The sequence below is a fragment of the Zingiber officinale genome, chromosome 2B (genome assembly GCF_018446385.1).
Source record: "Zingiber officinale cultivar Zhangliang chromosome 2B, Zo_v1.1, whole genome shotgun sequence".
Lineage (NCBI taxonomy): Eukaryota > Viridiplantae > Streptophyta > Magnoliopsida > Zingiberales > Zingiberaceae > Zingiber > Zingiber officinale.
In genome coordinates, this window is record NC_055989.1 from 120154202 (window position 1) to 120167150 (window position 12949).

Below are 12949 nucleotides of genomic sequence, written 5' to 3' on the forward strand. Positions count from 1 at the left end.
GTTGTGTCTCATGAAGGCACCCTCACCCCTTCTTTTATATTCCTTGGCCTAGGCAAATTAGGAAATTTAATTACAATAAAATTTCCTCAATTTCCTTGACATGATTTAATTGAGAAAAATAAAATAAAATTTCCCAAATTAAAACCAATGGCCGGCCACATCAATGAAGGAAAAAATTAGACAAGTTTTAATCAACAATTAAAACTTCCTAATTTATTTCCGGAAATTTTAAAAATAAAATTTCTCTTTAAAAATCTCTTCATGGTTGATAAAAGGAAATTTATATAATTTTAATTTTATCAACATGTGAATAATTTTAAAGAGAAAATAAAATATCTCACCAATCTACAAATAAGGAAAGAGATCTAATCTCTTTCTTTAATCTTTTGTAGATCTTTTACAAGAGAGATATTTTAATTTTAATTCTCTTTAATAAATTATTTCTTCCACATAATAAAAATTAAAATTAAAATCCCTTTTAAATCTAATTTGGTCGGCCCCCACTAGCTTGGGTTCAAGCTAGGGCCGGCCACCCAATATTATACCTAGGTCGGCCCTAGCTTGTTCCCAAGCTAGCTTGGCCAGCCCCTATTGGGTGGGTATAGAAGGTGGGTATAGGTGGGTATAGAACTCTACAAATAAGAGGCTACGATAGGGACCGAGAGGAGGAATTGGTTTTGGTCTCCCGATAAAATTAAGCATCCCGTGTTCGCCCCGAACACACAACTTAATTTTATCAATGATAATTCATTCAACTAGAGAACTATCATTGAACTACCGCACCAATCCCAAATTACATTTTTGGGCTCCTTCTTATTATGAGTGTGTTAGTCTCCCTGTGTTTAAGATATCGAATGTCCACTAATTAAGTGAGTTACTGACAACTCATTTAATTAATATCTAAGTCCAAGAGTAGTACCACTCAACTTTATTATCATGTCGGACTAAGTCCACCTGCAGGGTTTAACATGACAATCTTTATGAGCTCCTCTTGAGGACATTATCAACCTAGTATCTCTAGGACACAGTTTCCTTCTATAATCAACAACACACACTATAAGTGATATCATTTCCCAACTTATCGGGTTTATTGATTCATCGAACTAAATCTCACCCATTGATAAATTAAAGAAATAAATATCAAACATATGTGCTTGTTATTATATTAGGATTAAGAGCACACACTTCCATAATAACTGAGGTCTTTGTTCCTTTATAAAGTCAGTATAAAAGAAACGACATCTAATGGTCCTACTCAATACACTCTGAGTGTACTAGTGTAATTATATAGTCAAGATAAACTAATACCTAATTACACTACGACCTTCTAATGGTTTGTTCCTTTCCATTTTAGTCGTGAGCTACTGTTTATAATTTATAAGGTACTGATAACATCATCTTCTGCATGTGACACCACATACTATGTTATCTACAATATAAATTATATGAACAACTACAAACAAATGTAGACAATTTGACCAAATGTGATTCTTTATTCATAATGAATGTTTACAAAGCTTAGGCTTTCAGTATACACTCCAACAATAAGATATAAAGATTAATGCATAAATCTATCCTGCCCTCTTGAATTGTCCTATTTCCCCCCTAAAGCTCATCCCTCAAACGTCCTTACACGGGCTTGTACCTTACGCGTGCTTCCCTCTGAAAATCGAGTGAGAGATAATCTCTACAAGGTCCATAAGACATTCAAACAATCAATCAAGAATGTGAATTAGGTCCAAATCACAACAACACATCCAAGATTTAATTGATACAAATAGGGCAAAATCATAGAAATAGGGAATTGGCAAATCTACAAGAGTTTGCATACAATCACATTACATCAAACAAGAACAATGCATCAACAAGTCATTGAATAGAATCATGACAAAAATCTACATGGTTTTACATCATTCATCACATCACAAATACTCCCTACATCCTAGATCTAGAGATCTACTCCATTGCTAAGGAAGAATATCCCCAAAACATATAGAAAATCATACTTACAACCCTAGATTTGAGAAGAAGGGGAAGAAGAGATGTTTGCCGATGATTCCGATGTCATGGGGATGCCTCCTCGCTCCGGAGATGGATAGATCGCCAAGGGATGGAGGAGAATGGAGCTCTAGGGTTTCCCCCTAAAGGGAGAACTCTTCCCTCAAGGAGAGGGACGAAGTCCTAGATCCAAAATCTCCCAAGATGAGTCAAAGAATGGGGATCTTGACCCTTTTATACCTCCTCCAAGCTGCCCAGGAAAACCAGGAAAATAGGGGTCCGGTAAACTGGGTTTTTCACCCACTAAACCAGGTTTTCTCATGATTCACCCTGAACCAAAGTTGTAGCCCTTGATATTATCTTCAAACTGATACTTGGATCGAGCCCTGACTCCAACCGATCCGAAAGTTATGGTGGTTCAAAGTTTGGTCTGCAGTCTGGGCGGAGGTCCAGTTGAACCAGGCACGGCCGTGCCATTTTGCACGGGTAGAAAAGTCTCCCTCTCTGTTGGACCTGAAGAAAAGTTGTAGATCTTGAAGTCTTCTACGTTTCAGTATAAAGATCATCCAAAAACTCCAACCGAGGGCAAAGTTATGGCCGTTTTACGAATGGTCTGCAGTTTGCCCAGAATTCAGCACAGCTCTGTTTTGGCGTGACACGGCTCGTGTTCTTCGTCACACGGCCGTGTGAGATCCACATGGCCTCACACGGCTTCTTCATGGCCATGGCATTTTTCTTCTCTGCCGAGGCCACACGGTCGTGTGGATTCACACAGCCGTGGCCCTTCTCTCCTCTGGAAACATGGCACGACCGCGTGTTGCTTGGCCACGGGAAGCTTAGCATGGCCGTGTGGGACACACGGCCGTGACCTTCTTTACATCTAGTGCTGGAGCACGACCGTGCCATTTGGCACGGCCAAGGCATGATATGGCCACACGGCTGTGTGGCATACACGGCCCAAGCATGAATTCTTCCGGAGTTGCTCCCGTGTGCGTTTTAGCTCCATTTTCGCTCCAAATAGCGTCTTGTCAATAAAAACAAGCAAAGAGCAGATCTCCGAACAAAATATAATGGAAGTATGACATTACAATGAAATAGGGTGTAATAAACATAAATTATGCCAATGAAATACAAGTAGATGCGCGTCAAAGTATACATAAAAGTGTATATAATCTACGCACATCAAGTAGCCATTTACTCTTCTTAATTATTAAAAGTCGTGTGCTTGACCTCCATCCTTCACTGATTCATTGGGTCGTCCCCTCATAGTGTGTCTAGTCAGTCTAGATTAGTTGTCCCTTTGAACCTAGTTCTTGGGATCTCCAGTCAGCATAGATTGGGTGTCCTCTGCACTGATCGCTGACAATGACTTCAAGCTCATTCCTTGTGATGAGCTTACAACTAAGAGGGCGTTTGGTTCTTTCCTAAGAATAGGAATCGGAATGAGAATCATTGTATTGTGGAATGGGAATGAGTATGAGCATGGATATCACTCTTAAAAGTAATGTTTGGTTAGTTGCATATTTTCTATCAGAATAAATCAAAATTTCCTTTTTTACTCTTAAAAGAAAATAAAAGAAAAATAAAGATGTGAGAGAAAGATGAATGTGAGAGAAAAATATGATGAAAGAGAATGATGAGAGAGAAAGTGTGATGAGAAAGAATGAAGAGAGAGAAAGTGTGATGAGAGAAAATGAGAAAAGAGAGTGTGATAGGAGAGAGCATGATGAGAGAAGATGAGAGAGAAAATATGATGTGAGAGAAAGTATGATGGGAGAGGATGAAGAGAGAGAAAATGTAATGAGAAAAAAATAAAGAGAGAGAGTGTAATGAGAGAGATTGATGAGAGAGAAAGTATGGTGAGAGAGAAAGTATGATGAAAGAGAAAGTATGATGAGAAAAAAAGAGAACAGTGAGTGTGATGGGAGAAATTGAGAAGAGAGAAACTATGATGAGGGAGAAAATATGATGAGAGAGAAAGTGTGTTGAGGAAAAAAAAGGAGGGAGTGTAACAAGAGAGATTGAGGAGAGAGAAAGTGTGATGAGAAAAAAAGAGAAAAGCGAGTGTGATGGGAGAGATTGAGGAGAGAAAAAGTATGATGAGAAAAAAAAGAATGAAGAGAGTGCGATGTAAGATATTGAGGAGAGAGAAAGTATGATGAGAGAGAAAGTGTAATGAGAAAAAAGAGGAAAGAGAGTGTGATGGGAGAGATTGAGGAGAGAGAAAGTGTGTGATAAAATGTTGAGAGAGAAAATATGATGAGAGAGAACAAGGAGAGAGAAGTGATATGAAAGAAAAAATAAATAAATAAATTTTGATATTTGATATTAAGGGAGAAAATTTTAGTTTTAGGTCAAGGTATTTTTGGAATAAGGGAATATTTTGATTGATGAAAATAGGGTAATGACTCATTGAAGGGGAGGTACATGAGAATGAGTTATTACCCAATTTCAAGGATTCATTCCCTTATTTGTATTCCTATTCCTATAATCTAAACATTAATAATGGCAATCAATGATTCTCATTCTCAATCCCTACTCCTATTCCCCTAAACCAAACACCCCCTAACTCTTGATTTAACCATTTGGTTAGCGGATCCACTAGGTTATCCTTTGACCTGACATAATCAACAGTGATAACTCCAGTTGAGAGTAGTTGTCTAATGGTATTATGTCTACAACGTATATGTCTAGACTTATCATTATACAGATGGCTCGGTGCCCGACCAATTGCTGATTGACTGTCGCAATGTATGAAAATTATCGGCATAGGTTTCGGCCATCATGGAATATCTTCTAAGAATTACCGTAGTCATTCAACCTCTTCACCACATTTGTCAAGAGCTACAAACTCAGATTCTATCGTAGATCTGATTATTACAGTTTGCTTAGAAGATTTTCAGGAAATGATTGCACCTCCCAAAGTAAAAACATATCCACTCGTAGACTTAGAATCTTTTATGTCAGATATCCAACTTGCATCGCTATATCCTTCGATCACAGCAGGATATCTTGTATAGTGCAAACCATATTTACGAGTAAACCTTAAGTACCTCAGTACTCTTTGTAGGGGATCGGTGGCCGGCTAGAAGGGGGGTTGGATAGACGGCGCCCCCAAATACTCACTTTCTACGTATGTTAGTATGCGCAGTGGAAATCTAATACTAATTACAAATATGAAAACTAAAGACAAGAATAAGAAAGGAAATGCAAACCGCTAACATTTTCATTTAACGTGGTACGAAGATAAAGCTCCTACTCCACGGCTGTCCGTAAGGTGGACGATCCCGATCCATCGGTGGATGACTCCCCGGTAAACTCCGGCTAGCTCAAACCTCCTTGTGGGTGGAGAAACCTCGCCACAACTCTCACAAGAACTCTTTTGATGCTAGGGCACAAGTAGACTACTAATAGGGGTTAACCACCTCTATTTCGTCAACCTTAACCAAGCTCCCAAGGCTTGGTTATATAGGCCGCGAGTTGGAAAACCCCGCCTATCAGTTGGCTGCTAAAACCATCAGTCGACTTCCCTCTATGGAAATTCAACTGTTACATCCCAACGGCTCGATACTAGTCGACTGGTAAAAGTACCAGTCGACTGCTCCACACTGGTCGAGCGAACAGAAGCATTCTGTTCGCTCCCAGTCGACTGCCAACCGATTACACTAGTTGACTGGTGTTTTTACCAGTCGACTGCTACAATAACTGCTATAGTAATTGCTACAGTGAAACTCTAAACCTAGGATTTTATCTTGAGTACAATCTTTCATGCACTCGTACCCTTACGACTCACTTGACCCTTCATTGCAGCCTTAACTTCTAGCCTTCAAGCCTACTTCCTTTGGCTCTCGTCCCTTAGATACATCCAAGACCGCGGCTCACCCCCAATGCCATCCTTCACGTATGCCTCGAAGTCGCTTCCCTCGGCCCTTGTCCTTGCTGCCTTGTCCACGGTCCCTCGGATGCTCCATCCTTCACCGGACCCAAAGCCATCAACCTGAGTCATATGTGTATCCTGCACACATGCACACTCACATACACATATCAAATAACAAGGGTGAACCTAACTTAAACCCTTTGCCCAAACACCAAAACACATGGTCGCACGGACCATCGGGATTGCTCCAACAATCTCCCCCTTTGTGATGTTTGGCAATATGTTTAAGTTAGGGAAAACAAATAGCAAATAAACATGCTAAAAACAATGGACTTTCGATGTCAAGGCTACACACTTAGAGTTACACCACCGAATAGACTTACGTTGCCAAGGCTACACACTTGGACTTACACCGCCGAATGGACTTACGTTGCAAAGGTTACACACTTGGACTTACACTGCCGAATGAAAATGCACCATGCATTGGAACCTATCCCAAGGATCCCCCTACACCTATGCTCCCCATTGAGCTAGGAATTTCCCATAAGGCTATTTAAGAACTTATCACAAGGCTTCCCCTACACCTAAGCTCCCAAGCTAGGATTTTCACCATCGCAAAGGTATATTCAGGTTTTTCCAACTAAACCTTACTTCTCCTCCTTTGCCTAACATTAAAAAGCTCCAACAATATCCCAATTATTGAAAATGTGATCATCAAATTGACCCTAAACTCGTGTATTTATTCCCCATGGATCTCATACACATATACGAGCTGACCCGGTCAAAATCCAGTACTAAAAATAATTTCATATTGGTATCAGTCGACTACAAGAAGTACCAGTCGACTGCCCTTATCGAAATGAGCTTACAGAGACATTTTGCGCTAAAAAATATTGTTACCAGTCGACTAGTAACTGCACCAGTCGACTAGTACCATATTTCTGTAAAAATCAGTCTTTTCTGACCAACTTCAGAAATGCACCAGAAATTCCACAGACCTCCAAAAATTCTTAAATTTTATGGAGAGGTCTATTTTATCAATGTATACTTGGAAAAAATATATATATAAATATATTTATTACAAACCACAAGATTGACATAAAACACAAACTAGCTAAAAAGTTTAATTAAACCTTAACCTAAAGTCCTAATTTTGGCTTCCTCATGATGTATTTGCCCAAACTAACCCACAATGCATCCCTAGCATTGGTTTATATGTCATCTATACATCCAAAACCAATTATCATGCTATATGACCCCAATGTCATATTTTCTTACATGAAGCACAATTCAATTGTGCCAAATCCCTAGGTTTGAGACTCAAGTCCATCTCCAAATCACTTGGCACATTCCATGACCCAACCTAGACTCCCAAGTAGTACCCACTTGAGATCCATTTTCCATGGGTCCCAACTTGACTCTTGGAGCTCCCCCTAGATCTCTTAACCTTAGTCACCTCCCTAGGTGACTCATCTACAATAGCTTGGCCACATCAGTGCACCTCCGGTGACACTTGGCTTACAGACCTAACTTTCTTAACCTTGGACACCTTGTCCTTAGTTAATTTAACCTTACCTTTAAATGACTTTCTCTTGCCATTTCTTGGATTCTCCTTGCTATAGTCATATGCAATCCTAGCATAAGACTTTTCCTTAGCATTGGAGACACTAGATCGGTATACTAGACCCAATCTATTATTGTTGGGTCTTTAACTACCCAACATCATATCTAAACCCTTAGATCCAACATTGAATCTTTCTAGGGTTTTCTCCAACTTATCAAGTTTTACCTTCAAAGCTTGATTTTCCCTTTCTAGATTCCTAAACCTAGAGTCAACATGTCCACCATGGGCATTCCTAGACCTACCCTTTCTAGGCATGTGCCTCCCCTTCTTGGGATTAATGCCTAGGTTCTCTATTAACTTCTTCTCCTTAGGTAATGAGAATTTAAATTGTCTAGGTCTATCATTCATAACTACCTTAGGGTTTTGATCTACATTAACCCTACTTATATCATGATATCTAAATCCAAAATTTTCATTGATACATAATGATTATCATTATTTTTCCTAGCATGCATGGGAACATAAGAGTTTGAATTACGATTCAAGTTAGGGTATACCTCCCTTACCCTTGAAGCTCCCCCTTAACTTGAGCTCCTCTTCTTCTCTTTCTCCCATTTCTTCAATTGTGCCAACTTCTTGAGCTCTCCCTTCCTTGGGCATTTTGTGTGGTAGTGTCCCATTTCTCCACACGTGAAGCACCTAATGTGCTTCTTCTCATTCTTCTTCCTACAACTCAAATTAGATTCTAAAGAAATTGAATTAAGTTTAGGAGATACCTCTTTCTTACCTATAGGATATCTACTCTTGTAGTGTCCTTTCTCATTGCACCCGAAGCACACAATGTGGTCCTTTGACTTGACTTCGGTGGAGACACTCACTAAGTTGACCTCCAAGACTTCTTCTTGACTTGTCTTAGACTCTTCTTCAACCCTTGAGAATGTTGATGATATCTCATCTTCCTTTTCCTCCTCGGATGTTGAGCGTGACTCAACTTCCATTTGCTCCTCCTCAACTTGAGCAATTAAACTCATCTCCTTGGGTTCTTCTTCTTTTTGTGTAGGTGATGTGCGTAGATTATATACTCTTTTATGCATGTTTTTACGCACATTTACATACTTTGAGCATGCTTGATCTATGTATTTTTATACTTCCAGCTTTCCTTTTAGCATATTTACTCTTTTGGTTCGGAGATCTACTTTTTGTGCATTTTCTGTACACAGGAGTCGAAATTGGTGAAGATTATGCGTCCTCGGACAAGCTTGGAAGGAATTGAAGGGAGAGAGCATCAGGCCGTGTACCACACACGGCCGTGTAGTTTTAACAGGAAGGGAAGAGGACATGGCCGTGTGAATCTCACACGGCCGTGTCTTGATTTGAAGAAATTAGAGCAGATGCCTTACAAGGCCGTGTAGATCTACATGGCCGTGTGAGGTTTCCAGAGGCCAAGAAGGTGGTGGCCGTATGCACCACACGGCCGTGTAGCATTTCCAGAGAACAGAAGGGTCCTGGCCGTGTGAGTCACACGGCCGTGCAGCTTTGGCAGAGAAGGAACTGGACATGGCCGCCGTGTCATGGGGCTGTGTGGCGCCCGATTTCCTCCTCTATTTAAACCCTCCTTCATGAATTGAAAAGGGATCTCTCCCCCTTTGGGAGAAGGCAAGATTTGGTGGTTTCCTCCCATTCTTGGGAGGATTTCTGGGCGATTCGAGGGGAGTTCTTGACGATTTCGACTCCGGAGCGAGGATTGGATCCGAAGACGAGGCTTCTTCGTAGATAAGTTTTCTCTTTCCCCCTTTTCTTGGTTTCTTGGATTGGGGATTTAAGAAATGCTTGTAATCTTTATTTCTTCGGGTATTCTTCCTCGATTCATGGAGTAGATCTTGTATTCTAGGATTAAGGGAGTATTTGTATGATGGATTGATGTAATCTCTTGTGGATTTGCCAATTTCTTGTTTCAATGACATTGTCTTGCTTGTATCAATTAGATCTTGAATGATTAATGGTGATTTGTGCTTAATTCTCATTCTTGATTGATTGTTTGGATTTCTTGTGGACTTTGTAAAGATAAACTCTCACTCGATCATCCGAGGGATCCACGTGACAGGTGCAAGCCCGTGTAAGGACGTTTGAGAGATAATCTTGAAGAGGAAATAGGAATATTCAAGAGAGTAGGATGGATCTTGTGATTAGTTTCTTGTATCTTGATAGATTAATAAGTTGTGGGCTTCTATGTTGATATCCGAGGAAGGCATAGTAATAGGTGCGCTTCTGTGTAAGGACAACGTAGGTTCACGTCTAATTGATCATATTTAGATACATTTCTCAGTCCTTAGCCGGTTATCTATTGCAAGAGAGAACCGGCAACTTTCTACTAGTGTTTGGCAATTAAGGGATAAGAATTGGTGAACCATTTACATTCAAGAAATCTTACAAAGAAACCAAAACTCCTAGAATCTCCCTTTATCATAACCCAAAATGATAAACTCTTGTTTGTTGATCTTTAATATTAGATTTATTTACCTTCACTTTGCATTTTAAACAATTGGATAGTTGTTTAGCTAATTCGCATTGAGACATTTCTAGTGCTTATTCCAGTCCCTGTGGATACGATAATCTTTTATATTACTTGCGACATTTCCGTACACTTGCGGAGCGTAACAAGTTTTTGGCGCCGTTGCCGGGGACTGCGCTATAACATTAGGAATTATCAATTGAGTTAGACTAAACATAACATTTGTTTTCCTTTCATATTGCATAGTTGTAACTAATCATTAGATTTCTGTTTTTACTTTCTTGTATAACTTTTACTTCTTGTTAATTCTTTTTGTACAAATTTAATTCTGTATTTTTTATTCTTTTATTTTTCCTTTTCTGTTGAATTGTCATTTGCTATCTTGTTCTTGTGTATGCGAAGATCTAACTTTGCAGGGGAATTCTTTCCTTTTGACCCTGAGATTGACAGAACTTTCCATAAAAGAAGAATTCTGCAAAGGCAAATTGAAGAACAGGAACATTTGAACATGGCGAATAGACCACTCAAGGATTATGCAGCACCTTATGCAAGAGGTTTTCGATCTAGTATTTCAAGACCTTCAGTGGAAGCTAATAACTTTGAGATCAAACCCGCAATTATATCTATGGTGCAGCAGAACCAATTTGGTGGAGGACCTCATGAAGACCCCAATCAACACTTAGAGGTCTTTTATGAAATATGTGGTACCATGAAAATGAATGGAGTTCCTTCAGAAGCAGTTAGATTATTATTATTTGGGTTTTCTTTAAGAGATAGGGCAAAGCAATGGCTGAATTCTTTGGCCCCTAATAGCATCACCACTTGGGAGCAGTGTGAGCAACAGTTTCTTGATAAATTCTATCCACCAAGCAAAACAGCTCATATGAGGAATTTAATTGCAAGCTTCAAGCAAACTGACTCAGAATCTCTTTTTGAAGCATGGGATAGATATAATAGTATGCTCAGACAATGCCCACATCATGGGTTGGAAAGATGGTTAGTGTTGCACACTTTTTATAATGGTATCAACTATCATACCAAAGTGTCCCTTGATTCAGCTGCTGGAGGGGCACTTATGAATAAAAGTTTAGATGAAGCTGAAGAAATTATTGACAGTGTAGCACAAAATCATCATCAATGGGCAAATGAAAGAAGTTGTGGCTATTCTTCTGTAAACCTAGCAATTAAAGCATCAGGGAAGTTTGATGTAGATGCAGTCACTCTTTTGTCTGCAAAATTAGACGCTCTTACAAAGAAATTTGAGAATATGGGGACTAGTGCTAATATGGTCAATGCTATTAGTACATCTTGTGAAGTATGTGGGAGTTCAGAGCACTCAAATGACTCATGTCCATTGGGAGCTATCACTGCACAAATCAATCAACTGGAACAATGTGATGCAATCATGAGTTACAATCAAAGGCAGAACAACCCATACTCAAATACTTATTACCCTGGATGGAAGAGCCATCCCAATTTTTCTTACAGAAATAATCAAGATCAAGGACCATCTATGGGGGCAAGACCAAATTTTCAAGCTGGGCAACAAAATTTTCAACATCTATCTTCTCAAGGCTTACCAAAGTCAAATATTGAAAAGATGTTTGAAGAAATTATCTCAAGTCAGAATGAAATGAAGCAAGATTTAGCAAAGCTCATTCAGAGAATGGATAATTCTGAAAACCATCAAAAGATCCAGGATAGTCAAATTGCCCAACTAGCTTCCTCATCATCCAGAGCACCAGGACAACTTCCAGGAAAACCTGATGTGAATCCTATGGAGCATTGCAATAGAATTGAGCTTAGGAGCGGACGGACCTTGGGAGACTCCCAAGTGACTGCTCCAAAAGGGATACAAAAAGAAGAAGAGCTCTCTCCTCTTATACCAAATCAGATTCAAGCTAATGAGGAGAGTACCATTGAGGTTGAAGAGACTCTTCCACTGAACCATCAGAGCAAAGCTGTCCCTTTTCCTCAGAGACTTACAATGCTCAAGAAAGATGAAGAATTTGGCAAGTTTTTAGAAAAAGTTAAGGAAATTTGTGTAGAGGTACCTCTTATTGATGTTATTCTTCAAATGCCTAGATTTGCCAAATTCCTGAAGGATCTCATGTCAAACAAGAGAAGAAGAGGAGAGGTTGAGACCATTGCGCTTAGTGAGGAATGTAGTGCTATTTTGGAGAAGAACACTTCCCCAAAACTAAAGGACCCAGGGAGCTTTTATATTCCTTGCAACATAGGAAAAGAATTTTTTGAAAAAGCTTTTTGTGATTTGGGGGCAAGTGTCAGCCTCATTCCCTATTCAATTTGTAATAAATTATGTCTCAAAAACATTAAACTTACTACTATGGCACTTCAACTTGCCGATCATTCCTGCAGGTACCCTTTGGGTATTATAGAAGATGTGCCAGTAGAGGTGGATGGGAATGTTATTCCAACAGATTTTGTCGTGTTGGACATGGAAGAGGACCCCAGGATTCCTATCATATTAGGAAGACCTTTTCTTGCTACAGCTGGAGCTATAATTGATGTCAAAAATCATAAGCTTTCTTTGGTAATTGGTAAGGAAAGGTTGGAATATGATTTATCTAATATCTCTAACCATGTCTCGTCTCTTTTAAATGCTTGTAGCAGGATAAGCATTTATAAACTTGAGGAATGGAATTTCCATCCTCATGGAAGGCCACCAAAGGAGACAATGTGGTGGAAGATGTTGGGAGAAGATCTCCCAACAAAAATGAAAAGTATATCTGTCCTCCAAGGGCGAGGAAAAGAAGTGAATGATCAAGTTTGGTCGAGCTAAAGACCTTAAACAAGCGCTTCTTGGGAGGCAACCCAAGGGTTCTTTTAGTTAGTTTTGATTTGTATTTTAATTTCTTTTAGTTTGATGCATTCTTTTGATTTTGTTTTCAGGTTAGGTGCAAAACAGAGCCCGGCCGTGTGCTATACACGGCCAGGCAAAGGTTGCAGAGAAGGGAAGTGCTTGGGCCGTGTCATC

The 12949-nt window shown here is 39.5% G+C and overlaps 1 non-coding gene across 1 annotated transcript; it reads right to left on the reverse strand.

The window, feature by feature from the left end:
- Nucleotides 1-10832: 10832 nt before the first annotated feature.
- LOC122049945 lies at nucleotides 10833-10938 on the reverse strand. Its single transcript, XR_006131183.1, has one exon. It is a non-coding gene; the product is annotated as a small nucleolar RNA R71 (small nucleolar RNA).
- Nucleotides 10939-12949: the final 2011 nt, after the last annotated feature.